The following is a 16027-nucleotide window of genomic DNA, read 5'->3' as shown; positions in this document are numbered from 1 at the left end:
ATAGAGAGTATGTATTGTCTAGACTGATAGGATTAGTGGTTCATATATATATCTTAGACAGGGAAGTTAGATAGAGCACTGGCCCTAGAGACAGGGCAAATCCAGCCTCAGACATTTAATATGTAACCTTGGGAAAGTCTAACCATGACTACCTCACATCCAAAGTCATCTCCAGTAGTCCTGATTCACAGCTGGTCACTAAACCCAGATGGCCCTGGAGGAGACTTAGTACAGCACTCCCTTCACTCAAATCCAATGCACAAGCTTCTCATGGCAGCACCTCCCTGATGTCTTGGTCCTCTTTGAGAATGAAGGACAGATGATAACATCTTAGCCAAATGTCTCAAATATATAATAAATTGGACCCAGGATCAAAGAGAAGAAGAGAGAGTTAGATTGCCATTGGAATATTATACAGTTCTTTTTATAATGGCAAACTTCTCCTTGAAACAAAAAGTTATATTATTACTGTTGCTGTTTATTTTTATTAATCTTCATTAATGCCTTTAATTTTTAGAGCAGTTATTTCAAGATATAACCCTCTTCCAAATGAGCCATCCCATGAAGCAAAGAAAAACATTGAAGTAGAACCAATAAACACAATGACCCTGTCTGATAATGTATTTCACATTCATAAACTCACACTTCCCCACTGAAATAAGGAGATGGTCATAGTTTCTTATTTAGGGTCAATATTAGATATTACAATTATTTAGCATTGACTTTTAATTTAGCAGGGTGTGGTAAAGTTGTGCTTTTTTTCTCAAGTTTAATTACTATAGACTAAATTATGTAAATTATCCTCCTGGTTCTTCTTATTTTACTTATAAGCAATTAATACAAATCTTCCTGTGTTTCTATGAATCCTTCCTTCATTGTTTTAAGGCAAAAACGTTTTCATGCCAGATTCTTTTCAATCATTCACCAGCTAATATTATAGAACTATATCCCTAAGGGATTAAAGAGACAGGGAAAAGACCCACATGTACAAAAAAATGTTTGCACATGTGGAACTCCATTGTTTCTAGTTTTTCCACTAACATAAAAATTGCTACTATAAATATGTTGGTACATGTGAGGAAAGGACTACTTTTTATTCAATTTTATTTTATTTTCAGGTCCAAATTTTTTACTGACCTGCTATCTTTTCCCATTCATTGAGAATGAAAGAAAAACAAAACCCATTATAAATAGGCATAATTATGCAAAACAAATTTCTATATTATCATTTTCCAAAAGAAAGAAAAAAGAAAATATGTTTCAATTCATATTCTGAGTGTGCAGGTCTCTGAAAGAGATCATCTATTTCAGCATGAGTCCTTGAAATGGTTGACCTTTGTGTTAGAGTTACTAACTCTTTTAAAAATTTTTTGATTGATATTTTACTTTATTTTTCCAATTACATGTTATGAAAAGTTTTCAACATACATCCATTTGCAAAATTATAAGTTACACAATTTTCTTCCACCCTCCCTTCCCACCCATCCTTCCCCTCAATGGCAAACAGTCTAGTGAATATTGTACATGTATATTTGTGTTTAGGATGTTTATATATTAGTCATTTTGTATATGAGGAGTTAAGACTAAGAGAAAAGAAAGAAAAACATGGAATAGGAAGGAAAAATGTAAGAAATTTTTAAAAAGTGAACATAATGTCCATTCTGATTTTGTGACCATTTTGGTGTTTTTTTTTAATCTGAATGTGGATGATGTTGTCCATGACAGGTCTACCAGGGCTGTCCTAGCTCTCCAAACTGATGAGAGGAGCTGCATTCATCACAGTTGATCAACTCATAATATTGTTGTTAATGTGTACAATGTTCTTTTGGTTCTACTCTTTTTGTTCAGCATCAGTTCCTGAAATTTTTTCCATGCTTCTCTATAATCTGACCATTCATTGTTTCTTACAGAACCCCCTGTACTCTATTACAATCAGATACCATAACTTGTTCAGCTATTCCCCAATTGATGGATATTCCCTCAATTTCCAATTCTTTGACATTACAAAAAGATCTGCTACAAATATTTTGGAACATACGTGACTTCCCTTTTTTTTATTTCTTTAGGATATAGGCCTAGTATTTGTACTGCTGAGTCAAAGGGCATGAGCCATTTTACTGCTCTCTGGGCATAGTTCCAGATTGTTCTCCAGAATGGTTGGATTAGTTCACAACTCCCTAATAATACATTGATATTCCAATCCTCCCACAATCTCTCCAACATTGTTTTCCCTCTTTGCCATCTTACATAATGTTCTATGTATGAAGTGATAGTCATAGTTGCTTTAATTTGCATTCTTAAATCGATAATGATTTGGAGCATTTTTTTCATATGATTATCCATAGCTTTAATTACCTCATATAAAAACTGTTCATATCCATTGATCATTGATCAATTGGGGAAATGACTTGTAACCATATAAATGTGATGCAATTCTCTATATATTTTAGAAATGAGACCTTTATCAGAATTATTAGCTCTGAAAAATGGCTTTCTGTTTTCCTTCTAATCTTAGCTTACTGGTTGTATTAGTGCAAAAACTTTTTAATTTAATATATATGGTCAAAATCATCCATTTTGTCATTTATAATGTACTCTTTTTCTTGCTTGATCATTAATTTCCATAGATATGATAGAATATTTCCTGATCTGTTAATTTGTCTATAGTATCACCCATATTGTCTAAATCCTATATCTATTTTGAACTTATTTTGGTATAGGGTATGAAATATGAGTCTATGCCTAGTTATTGCCATGCTATTTTCCATTTTTCCAAACACTTTTTGTCAAATATTGAGTTTCTAATGTCTTTGAGTTTGTCAAACAATAGATTACTATGGTCATTTACTACTGTTTCTTTTGTACTTATCCTAATCCACTGGTCCATTACTCCATTTCTTAATCAGTACCTATCAATTTTGATGACTGCTACTTCATAATATAGTTTTAGATCTGGTAGAGGAAGGTCACCTTATTTTACATTTTTTCATCAGTTGCCTTGATATTCTTGACTTTTTTTTACTAAAAGACTTATTTTGTTACTACATTTTTCTAGCTCTGTAAAATAGTTATTTGGTAGTTTGACTGGTATGGCACTGAGTAAGTAATTTATTTTTTAGCATTAGGGAGCATTTTCATTATATTAACTTGGCCTAACTGGAAGAAATTGATATTGTTCAGATTGTTTAGACCTGACTTTATCTGTGTGAAAAGTATAACAGTTTGTAGGAGTTGTCTTGGGAGATAGATTCCCAAATATTTTATGATGTCTTCAGTTACCTTGCCTTTGGGCTTTGTTACTCATATATAGAAATGTTGATGATTCATGTGAGCTTATTTTATATCCTGCTACTTCGATAAAATTGTTGTTTCGAGTTGTTTTTAGATGATACTAAAATCTAGTGAAAGTCTTACTTCCTCATTGCTAATTCTAATTCCTTCAATTTATTTATCTCCCCTTATTGCAAACATTACTAATACTAAATTGAATAGTATGGTGATAATGGATATTCTTGTTTTATCCCTAATCTTACTGGAAATACTCCTAGTTTATCCCCATCACATATAATATTTGTTGATAGTTTTAGATAATGATTATTATTATTATTAGATAATGATAATGTATTATTATTAAATATCCATTTATTCCCTATGTTTTTAATAAGAATTGATCTATTTACATAATAACATGAATTCTGTTGGTTTTGTTATTGATAAGTTCAATTATGTTGAGTGTTTTCCTAATATTGAATCATCCCTGCCTCCCTGGTATAAATCCAACCTCATCATGGTATATTTTCTTACAAATAACTTTATGTAATCCCTTTGCTAAAAATTTATTTAAGATTTTTGCATCAATGTTCATTAAGGAGATTGGTCTATAATTTTCTTTCTCTGTTTTGACTCTTCCTGGTTTAGCTATCAGCATCATAGAGGTGCCATAAAAGGAATTTGGCAGAACTCCTATTTTTTAAAATAGTTCATATAGAATTGTAATTAATTGTTCCTTAAATGTTTGGTAGAATTCAGTTGAAAACCTTTCTGGACCTGGAGACATTTTTTTAGGTTTTTGCAAGCCAGGTAATTATTAAATGTTTGAGGCTAGATTTGAACTCAGATGCTCCTGACTCCAGGGTGGGTGCTCTATCCACTGCGCCACATAGCTGCCCCCTTACTCTACAATTCTTAGAAAGGATCTCTTTCTTTCTTTTGCTGCTGGTCTTTGTTGATGACTTTGCTAAAATTGTTGGTTATTTCAAGTAGCATTTTCAGTGATTTTCTGAGATTCTCTAAGTATATATATCATCATATCGTTTGCAAAGAGTGAGTTTCTTTTTTCACATTGCTTTATTCTCATTCCTTCAATTTCTTTTTCTTCTCATTGCTATAGCTAACATTTGTAGTACAAAATTGAAGAATAGTAGTGATAAATGGGTATACTTGCTTCATCCCAGATCATATTAGAAAGGCTTCCATTTTAACGAAAGTTACATTTATTCCTATATTTTCTAGAGTTTTTAATAGAAACATGTTGCATTTTATCAAAAACTTTTTCCACATCTATTGAGATAATCATATGATTTTTGTTGGATTTGATATTGATATGCCACTGATATTATGCTGATTTTTCCTAATATTGAACAATCCTATGTATTCCTGTTATAAATTTCACCTATATACGTATGATCTTTGTAATAACTTCCTCACTTCTAATATTTCATTTAAAACCTTGATAAAATATAAAACAATTGATCTCATTTCTCTTTCTGAAATTCTTCTTACTTGAGGGGATTAAGAAGAATGGGTAATAATATAAAATCATTTTCTGTTTAAGCAACAGAAAAATTTTGCCCCTTGGTACTAAAATACTAGTGTTTCCTCATCGAAAATTAATATGAAATAAGAAGCTGAAAGTGGCAGATAACCACCATTTCAGAACTTTGAATTTGACTAGAGATTACATGCTTATCTTTAAAAAAAAATTTGATCAAATCTAATGATAACAGGCAATAAATAATTTGAAATTTGAAATACAGTATCTAAGGCAATACATAGAAATATACATCAGCTGAAACATAACAGATTTAACAAGTCAACCCATAATCAGCTAATACAAAAATTAAAAATTAGAAAGATATTTTAGACTATCAAAGATACTCTTCTGCTGGAAAAAATTCCAGCCCAATTCTTAACAATTTTCTATTGAATGTAAAAAGAATTAAAAAGTTGGAGTACTGAAATGTGATTGTTAATCACAGTATGCTTTCCTATGAGACAGAAGCAAAAGCTAATAAGAGCTATAGGAAAATGTACCTGTCTTTAGCTACCAAAATCAAACTGGCAATGTAATCAGCACTAATCAAATGTATTATACTTTCTTATTCTTATGTTGAATTGCCTCAGGACTTTATATTTGGGAGGTCTTCCTTTAAGATGATGAACCATAAAGTCTGATAATGTCTAGAAACAGAAAAAAAGAAAGAAAATCTCATTTAGAATTGGCATCATTATTCATAATTTCCCATGATTTAAAGTAAATTATTATGAGAAAATCTCATATAAAAGTAGCTTTTAAATCTTAAAAGTATTCTATAAATGCCAATTATCATTATTTTTATTGTTATTATTAAAGCAGCCTTTTCAGTGTTAGGATTGTCCTTAATTGAAAGGGATTCTTTTTACAAGCAGGACAACAGTTAATAAATCTGCATGTGTTCATTACTTTTTTGAATATTATAAAGAAAGTACAGTCCCTTGGAGCAGAAGTTCTGAATTTATTCCCAAACTCTATTACTTTGAGCCCCTTCAGATTTTCTGGACCTTTCTTTAGTTATAAAATGAGAGAAGGCTAGACTAAATGATCTCTTAGGTATCTTCCAGATTTAACATTTTCTTAAATTACTATTCAGCTTTCCATAAGTAAAATCCATATGGGACTTTTAAAGTTGTCCAGAATTTACAATATTTGCCGTAAATGGAGTTAAGGAAAGAAGATTTATATATTTCAAATAAATAATGTTATTTGAGGTTATGGTAGGGACTGTATCTTGAGTAAAAAGTGTATTGGGCCATATTTTCATTAAAACCAAAAAGTAAATCTGATTAAACTATATAGAGGCCATCAAGAAAGTTCTAACTAGGAATATTTTTCCCAAACAAAATATAAATTTTCCTGTCCAGTAACTCAGTAACAGGCAAAAAAAATTATTTCTAGTTTCCAACAATAGTTAGGGAGGGGATTTCTGAATGGAAATCCATCCATGTGATTTGTGTTTGCCTTTAAGCACATTCGTTTCCACAAATGTTCTAAATATAGACATGAGAATATTGAACCCACAGTTCTATCTTAAGAAGAGATAAAGATCCTAGATCGTATTCTTTTCTCATTTCCCAAGAAACTTTAAATATTTCCAGATCCTCCTCTCTCTCACCACTCTGAGGGAATAGTAGACTTGGAATTATCTGACAGAACTTTTAACTTTCTTCAGGTCAAAAGTCAAAAAAGTAAGGAGAATTTCTGGCTAGACATTTTAAGTCAAGATAGAAAAACTAGCTTTAGATAGAGTTGCATACCAATTAAAAGATGAATGAAGCAATTTCACTGACAGCTTACAGGTCTGAAAATGATTGTTTTTATTCAGTAATAACTTCCAGGCTCAATCACTTCATTGTTCAAAACTTTGTGGGTGGAAAATGTTAATTGAGATATGAAAAATGTCTAGAAAAGAATGACAGTAATTTACACAATTATGTTGACTACAGTCACTTTCAAAGCTGTAAAACTCTGCAATTATTTATATGGCAAATGACAGTGGGGTTGGATAATCAATAATATATTCATCTTTTCTATGAGTATTTTTATACGGTAAGCAAAAAGAATAAGAGAGTGAATATACTATACTCTTGCCAATGCTGCAATTCACTTTTAACAATTTAACTTCTCTTTAAGGTTGAACCAAATTAAAGTTTTCACCAACCTCGACATGAAAGCAGCATTTTCCCTCCACAAAGAAGAAGGAAGGCCTTTTATCCCAGTTCCCAGCCAGGAGCATCTACATTTCTGAAATAAGTGTCCCAAGCTCTACCTTGTTCATTAGTTCACTTATTGCCTGATTCATGAGTTAATAAGTCCTGAATTTGAACTAATTCACTATAAATAGCCATGTGCAAGGGGTTTTTCAATAGCAATTTAAATGCAACTGTTTTGTGTTGAATGAATTTGAAAAACACATGGTTCCTATTAGAAATAATGACTTACCTGATTCAGCGGTTCCCTATTATCTTCATGTTTTATTTTGTCACTGTCATTACTCTTCTCTTTTATATTTTTCTGAATCCACATAATCTGTGTTAGAATTGTGTGGAATGAGTTACATTTTTCCAGTTGACATAGGAAAAAAATTTTATTTATTATTTGAATAGAATTTCTGTACTATGTTGCAAGAAAATGGGAGACAATCTGGATCTTAAATCCACAGAAAGATTTTAATTGTCTTTTTTTCTTTGACAATATATAAGAGCAAAATTCATTGAGATGCACAGGGGAGGAGTTTTTAAATTAGAAAAGAACTGGACTATTTATTATTGCAGAACCACTATGTGTGGATTGTCCAGAACTAAATTCAAATCAATATAATGAAGATTCAGTAAGCATCTATTTTTTAAAAAGCATCCAGTTCATCTGGAGTTAGGAAGAGAAAAACAAATAGTCCCAGTCCTCTAGCAGTTTACATTCTACTGGGGATGGAGGGAGATAGGCAGATACATACAAAGAAACACATACTGAGGGTGTTAAAGGACCTAGGGTTTGGAACAAATAGTCCAACATTTCAATTCTAGCTAATCTTTATAAAAATTCTGCAACAATCCAAATTACCTTCCTCAATAGAATATCAGATTCTTCAGCCATGGAATATTTGCAAAACTAATTGATCCTTTTCTTCCTACTCCTCATTCTTTTTCAGAGGATTATAGAATCATGGGTTTTAGAGCTGAAAGGAATTTCAGAGATTATTTAGACCAATACTCTTATTTTATGGATGAGTTAATTAGGCCTAGATAAGTAAAGTAACTCCTATAAAGTGGCAGATTCAGTATTCAAACCAGCCTCCTCAAACTCCATATCAAGTTCTTATTTCACTACATCAAGACTACCTCCTCTTAGGATCCTTTGAATTTTCCTTCTATCATAGGATGAGGGCAGCTAGTTGGTGCAGTGGATAGAGCACCAGCCCTGGAGTTAAGAGGACCTGAGTTCAAATGCGACCTCAGATATTTAATGGTTGCCTAGCTGTGTGACCTTGGAAAAGTCACATAACCCCATTGCCTTAAATAAATTTTAAAAAAAGAATTCATAGGATGAAATCATAGTTTCAGAGCAAGGAACCTTGAACTCTTCTAATCCTTGCATTTTACAGATGAAAAAACTGAGGCTCTTGCAGTAATTAAGTTAGTTTTCTAAGGTCACTGACAAGTGGCAAAACCCTGGTCCTCTGACTCCACATAGTCTTTCTTCCCTATATTGTGCAAAGAGCTCTGATTCTTCCTCAAATTCATCCAAAAAAACTCCTCTCTACTCTTTCATAGTTCCCATAAAATAACGACCTCTGTTTCCCCAGCTTCCACTCTCACCAACACACACATAAATAAATAAATATATAAATAAATTTCAAAGGTAACACATATTATACTAAGGATCTTCAGTTCTCTATGGAAAAATACTCTTTAGTGACTCAGAAAAACTAAAATCAAATAAGAAAAGGGTTATATCTGAGAGGCAGCATCAAGGAGAAGGGGAGAGAGAAGAAAAGGACACCAACTGGAGACTCCTGTTTTATATAATTTAGGGTAACACTTCATGAAAAATTGAACATTTTATAGAATATTAAGTCATTTCCTAGGATGTCTACCATGATTTTATTGATCTTTTTTGTGAGATCACATCAATACTATTTATTTTAGCACCCAAGTTCATGAAGTATAAGGAAGACATTTATTTAACTCACTTGCCATAACACTTAGCATATAGCACAAAGGAGTTTAATAAGTATTTTTGGAGGAGGGAAAAAAGGACACAAAAGCAAAGGCAGCTTAACTTGACCTTTTTTATCTATTCCTTACTCTACTGAATGTCCTTTATCTGAGTTAGGTGTATTTTTTAAAGTACACAATTTTATCATATAGCTGACCTTCAAAGATACCTGGATTGGATTTTTGTATCTATATGAATTTTCCCTTTCTTTAGCATTTTGCATTCAAGTCAGTGAAGAACTGACATTTCATGTGACTTTCTAAAAGGACAGGACCTTGAAGATTAGAACTGTAAAAGATTTTGACAAGCTGGAGAAGTAGACAAAAATAAACATCACTAAAGACAAATAAAGAGAATAAAAAAAATGCTTGGCTACATGCAGATATCATAGAAAAGCTGAAGGAGGCACCTTAGTAGATAGATGACTATGAGTCAATAGTAAGAGTACATTTAAAAAAAATTTTTAAGGAAATAATAGATGTCTCTACTTTGAAGAGAACTTGGAGAAGATCCAAAGGAGAAAAACAACTCATATGATTAAAGGTTTGGAAAATAGGACTTATAAGGAAAGTTTAAAAGAATTAGAGTTATTTAGCCTATGGGAAAAGCTTAATAACAGTCTTTAAGCACATGATGGGTTATTATATAGGGAATGGTGACCAGATGTTCAATGTTTTCCATACAAGTCAAAAATCAAAGGACATAGAGAAAAATTGGAAAATCAGACTACAACAGCAAGATAAACTATTTGGGTGATGAAATCTTATAGCTATAATAGTGGGTTCTATAATCCTGTGACCCATGCTGAAAAAAATTTGTAAAATCCACTATCAGGAAATCTACTAAATAGAAATACAAATGACCTAAGAGTTCAAAGCAATTGGAATTATTTTTAACCATTATATCCTTTGATATTACCTTTTGAAATAATTTTTGATTGTTAAAAAAAACTTTAATTTATACCATCTACAGATGTAGCAACCAAATAGTAGAATCTCTTATTTTAGATGCATGTGAGAAAGTAAAATTAATTATTTCATGAGTATTTTTTTTTTGCACAAACCTGTGATTTCACAGATAGAGACAATTCCTAATGAGGCAACTCCTGCTCTGCAATTTAGTCTTGCTAAAAGATTAAGTGATTTGCCTAGGGTCATACAGCCAGGAGATAACAGAGTTAGGATTGTGTCTTATTGACTCAGAGACCAGTTCTCTATCTACCCTACCTCTCAGGCTATAGTCAAAGGACAAAAGTGCACCATATACTTAATTCTAAAACATTTGTTAAGATTCATTTTTTAGAAGCCACATCTGATTTTTAAAAAATAAAATATTTTTGCATACAGCATTAATCTAGAGCCTTTGCACCAGATTCAGAGATAAACCTCTCTTAGAGTATATGTTGTTCAATAGAGAATTGGATAATAACAAGTATGGAAGACAGTGACACAGTGGATAGAGTGCTGGGTGTGGAGTCTGAATTTTAGTCATTTAAAGTCACTTGACCCTGCTTACCTCAGTTTCCTCATCTATAAAAAATGAGTTGAAGAAAGAAATGACAAACCACTCCAGTATCTTTGCCAAGAAAACCCCAAATGGGCATCACAAAGAGTTGGACACAACTGAAAATGACTGAAGAATACTAACAATTCTAGATAAGAGACTTCAAAACATATATCAAAGTTTAGATTAAACTGTGACATACACTTAGCAAAAACAAAGTTACTTTATTTTTCTAATTTTAGTCTCAAAACAATGCCACTTTGTGTCATAGATTTAGAGCTTGAAGGGGAGCTATCTGATCCAACCCTCTAATTATCCAGCTAAAGAAACTAGGCTTAGGAAGTTCAAGTAATTTGTCCTAGGTCAAAGAGATACTACAAAGTAGAGCCATGGTTTTAATCACTTTTCTTCTGCCCATCAATTTGCCTCTTTTGAACCTCTCCAATATATACATTTGACATTTGTGAAAGTTTGTACAAATATAAAGGTAATAGAAATCCATATTGAAATTCTGAAACTTGCCATTTTTTAAAATTATTTTTATTTTTATTGAAATTTACAGTTTTCCCCTAATCTCGCTTCCCTCCCTCCACCCCCCACAGAAGGCAGTCTGATAGTATTTACATTGTTTCCATGCTATACATTGATCAAAATTGAATGTGATGAGAGAAAAAACTATATCCTAAAGGTAAAAATAAAATATAAGAGATAGCAAAATTACATGCTAACATTTTTCAAATTAAAGGTAATAGTCTTTGGTCTTTGTTCAAACTCCATAATTCTTTCTTTGGATATAGATGGTATTCTTCATTGCAGATAGCCTAAAATTGTCCCTGATTGTCACACTGATGAAATGAGTAAGTCCATTAAGAATGATCATCAGGGGTGGCTAGGTGGCGCAATGGATAGAGCACCGGCCCTGGAGACAGGAGTACCTGAGTTCAAATCTGACCTCAGACACTTAATAATTACCTAGCTGTGTGGCCTTGGGCAAGCCACTTAACCCCATTGCCTTGGGAAAAAAATGATCATCAACTTCATTGCTATTATGGTGTACAATGTCCTTCTGGTTCTGCTCATCTTGCTCAGCATCAGTTCATGTAAATTCTTCCAGGCTTCTCTGAATTCCCTGCTTTCTAATAGAACAACATTGTTCTATAACATACATATACCACAATTTGTTCAACCATTCCCCAATTGATAGATGTTCAGTTTCCCATTCTTTGTCACCACAAACAGCTGCTATGAATATTTTTGTACAAATGATATTTTTACCCTTTTTCATGATCTTCTCAGAGTACAGACCCAATAGTGGTATTGCTGGATCAAAGGGTATGCACATTTTTATTGCCCTTTGGGCGTAATTCCAAATTGCTCTCCAGAAAGGTTGGATGAGTTCACAGCTACACCAACAATGTATTTAGTGTCCCAGATTTCCCACATCCCTTCCAACATTTATCATTGTCCTTCTGGTCATGTTGGCCAGTCTGAGAGGTGTGAAGTTTTACCCCAGAGATGTTTTAATTTGTATTTCTCTAATAAGCAATGACTTAGAGCAATCTTTCATATGACTATGGATTGCTTTGATTTACTCATCTGTAAATTGCCTCTGCATATGCTTTGACCACTTGTCAATTGGGGAATGGCTTGCTTTTTTATAAATTTGACTCAGTTCTCCATATATTTTAGAAATGAGTCCTTTTTCAGAAATACTATTTGCAAAAATTGTTCCCAATTTACTACATTTCTTTTCATCTTGGTTTTGTCTGTGCAAAAGCTTTTTAATTTAATGTAATCAAAATTATCTAGTTTGTGTTTAATGATGTTCTCCATCTCTTCCTTGGTCATAAACTGCTTCCCTTTCCATAGATCTGACAGGTAAACTATTCCTTGATCTTCGAGTTTGCTTCTAGTATTGTCTTTTATGTCTAAATTCTGTACCCATTTTGATCTTATCTTGGTATAGGATTTGAGATGTTAGTCTAATCCAGAAACTTGCCATTTTTTAACTCAGCACATTAAAAAAATTCCACATAAGAAGGAAAAAAACCCATCCATGGTTCTAAGATTGTAAATTAAATTTCAACTTCAATAAACAAAAACCAATTGGTGGGCATTGATTTCTTCTTCACAGAAGAACTGGAACCCCTCCCAAAGAACTGATTAATTAAACATTTGCTTCAAAAATTAGAGATGGAATGTTTCCAAGCATAATATTTAACCAGAGAACAGTTATAAAATCTTTAGAGTAATCTTTAAAGCTACTTCTTTCACCTCTATAAAACCTCAAGATGGGCTCTGAAAAATTTTGGCTAAATGACATCTGTGAATTAGGTCAAAGGTAATAATGAGACATCGCTACAAGTGGCAGCAATCAATGCTCCCTTTTAGATGAAAATAATAGGCCTATAAAATCTCACCTAAAAAACATTTCTCACAAGCTCTCCTTCAACCTAGAGCCAGAAAGTTTTTGCAACAGATTTTTTTCCAAGGAAAGTTTTCTTTTGGGAAAAACCTAAGAAACCTCCTGATAGAATAGATAATTAATATTTGTGCATATTCCCTTGCTTTTTAATAATCATAAGCAATACATGTACCACAGACCTTCATTAACTACTTATTAATAGGTAATTTAAGGCCCCAGGGTTATATGGTCAGGTTTATAGAGCTGTTATATAGTTATTCCTGGTTCTGTTTAAAGAGAATAATTATCTTCTCATTTATTTCTTATCTTTGAGGATCCAGAATATTATACTGGGGCAACTGAGTTAGAACTAGTTGGTTCATGGAAAGGCTATCAAGTGGAATGTGCAAAGGTCATCTCACTGTCCTTCTTACCTGACTTCTCTTCAGATACAAATCTGTTACAATCATAGAAAAACATGAAACTGAACTGTCTCCTTACCTCTTTCCTTAATACCTCATTTTTGGGTTGTTTTTTTTTTTTTGCTTTTTGTGAGGCAATGGGATTAAAATGACTTGCCCAAAGTCACAAAGCTAGCATCAAGTGTCTAAGGTTGAATTTGAACTCAAGTCCTCCTAACTCTATCCATTGCAGCCACCTAGCTGTTCCCTTAGTAATTCATTCTTTCTCTTTTACCCCTGTTCAGTAAATAGCACTGAGTAATGAGAGAAGCACAAACAGCCCATAAAAACCATCTGTTTGCTCTCATCTATTTTATTCTGTGCTATATATATATATATATATATATATATATATATATATATATATATATCATTATATACAAATAAAAAAATGAGAGAATTTAGGTTTAGCCATATTTTTAGATAGGCTTGGATCTCTCTAGTCAGGATATTATAATGAAAATAAAGCTAAAAATGTTCAAATTCATTTTTATTTTGGGTCTCCTTCAAATCAAATCAAATTTAATGAAGTATATGAACCATAACATTAATCTGCAACATGTATATACTTATGTGTATATATGATTTATTTTGTATGCATACAAAAAATTTGTTACTTTTTTATGTTAGACTGACCTGAATTTTTCATTTCTGGGTTTCAGTTGCTAAAATTTGTTATTGGATAAATTCATAATTCATTTTATATTTAGCAATCAGATTTGTTTGGATATGCTTGTAAAAAAAAAGCAAGCCAACAGACCATGTACTTATCCTTAAAATGTATCCTAAAATAAGTATGATGTACATATACAAAAAAAATAGAATTATTGAATATTTCTATATAAACAGAATCAAGTGTCATGGCAATTATCTCGCTAATTCAAAGGAGGAAAGAAAAAAAAAACTTTCCCTCAGGTCATCAAATCAAACCGGTGAACTTACTGTGTGAAAAGGACTATTTACATCCTCAGTTAACCTAGTTGAAAATAGTGAAATAATATAAACAGGCAGAGTCTCCATATTTGCCCATAGTGAGAGGATACTTAAATCATTTTTTCCTAGGTACTAGAATCTATCCCATAAGCACTGTCAATGTTTCCCCATCCATCAGGCAAATGTCTGACTAAATAGATGGGTTTTTCACCAGTTACTGACAGCCAATAGGCCCTATAAAAGCAAGCCAGAAAATTAATTTCAGAAACAATGACCTTCACCAGAAGATGCTTACATAGTCAAGGTTTTCAGTCAATTACTCAAAAGTTATGTATACATTCAAGATCTAAGAAAGTGGCTATGCCACTGCACCTGGTGACTGGAAGACCCTGCTCTAAGTCAGAAGCCATGAGTACTCATCTGACCATGTTTGAGTCACTCAAATATTCTTTTTTATATCATTTGAGAAATTAGAATAGTGAGAACAGTCTAATTTCCACATTATAAGGATATTTTAAAATATGGTCAGGAAAAAAGGACACTGGAAACAAAATATCAGTTTTCACACCCTGACTTTGTTACTTTACCACCTGCCTAATTCTGGACAAGTCACTTAATTTCTGTCTCTTAATCTTCAATTTCCTCACCTCTACATTAGCAGGACAGACTAGATTATTTCTATGATCCTTACCAATTCTAAATCTATGATCTTCAGTGGATTCTTCAAATAGTCCCTACCATACTTTTGAGGTTTTTAGGGTGGAGGCTACTGAAGGCTACAACCTTCTTTCTAGATACTATCCCATCATCCATCATGACTTGACAAATGGTATGGCTATGATTTAAGTCCATGACCCTGTCCTCCACCAAGCCATTTCTTCAGTCTGGCTATTATAAGAAAACAAATACTAAAAACAAAAAGAAATCTTCATAATTTAGTGAGAAATTAAGGGCCTTGATCAAAAATATTTAGGAAACTAGTAAACCAGACCATTTATTCAATATACATTTTCATGAACTATAAGACTGTGTAGTTCTTTAGCTCAACAGTATCACCCTAGTTTCTGAAGAAAAGTTTCTGACTTTCTTGAGCAAAATAACTTGGTTGGCATGTTGGTTTTTTGTTGTATTTTTTTAATCCACCAGAGGCATTAATTTGCCACCTGGCTGAGTGCCTTGACAGGATTAAATATAAAACATGAAAATTGCTTTTAGTTACAGGGGCAGTGGGCTGAGATCTCATCAAAATTTTGCAAAAGAAACACAAGATCAAAGGCAGTACCTTGGCAACCAGTCAGGGTACCTGTTTAAGCGAAGTTCTTCATAAGCTTCAAACAACTGGCATTTTGTGTGGGGGTACAGTTCCACTCAATCAATTTCTGTCAGTAAATAGCCCCCAGGAAGATTTGTTTTCCAGAAACCTTGGGAAGAAAGCCTCTTGTTGACTTTTGAGGCATATGTATCACTTCCAGATTTTCTCTAAAGATGACAGTGACAAGAGGAAGGCAAATTCTATTTGATCCAAAAAAATAGGAAAACTACTCCACAAACCAGATCTCCAGACTTCTTGTTCTGAAGACCAATTTTTCTCATCTGGTTATATACTTTTGCAATGTTGTTGTTTTGTTTCTAGTTCTTTTCTACAACAAATGGGTTATGTTGATAGTTGGATTCATAAAAAATTTTAAACTATTT

The 16027-nt window shown here is 32.6% G+C and overlaps 1 long non-coding RNA gene across 3 annotated transcripts in view; it reads right to left on the bottom strand.

Annotated features, from left to right (window-relative positions):
• Window positions 1-1497: 1497 nt before the first annotated feature.
• The window catches only part of LOC141507616 (uncharacterized), a 196972-nt gene continuing 182442 nt past the window's right edge, over window positions 1498-16027 (bottom strand). For 2 of the 3 annotated variants that reach the window (XR_012474200.1, XR_012474205.1), the window contains one exon: window positions 1498-7345. This is a non-coding gene — a long non-coding RNA (uncharacterized LOC141507616). The remainder of the gene's footprint in view (window positions 7346-16027) is intronic. The other variant, XR_012474201.1, reaches the window with a different exon arrangement.

Source organism: Macrotis lagotis, chromosome 1, assembly GCF_037893015.1.
Source record: "Macrotis lagotis isolate mMagLag1 chromosome 1, bilby.v1.9.chrom.fasta, whole genome shotgun sequence".
Lineage (NCBI taxonomy): Eukaryota > Metazoa > Chordata > Mammalia > Peramelemorphia > Peramelidae > Macrotis > Macrotis lagotis.
Note: the sequence above shows the minus strand (reverse complement) of the source record. Positions and strands in the feature narration are given on the sequence as shown.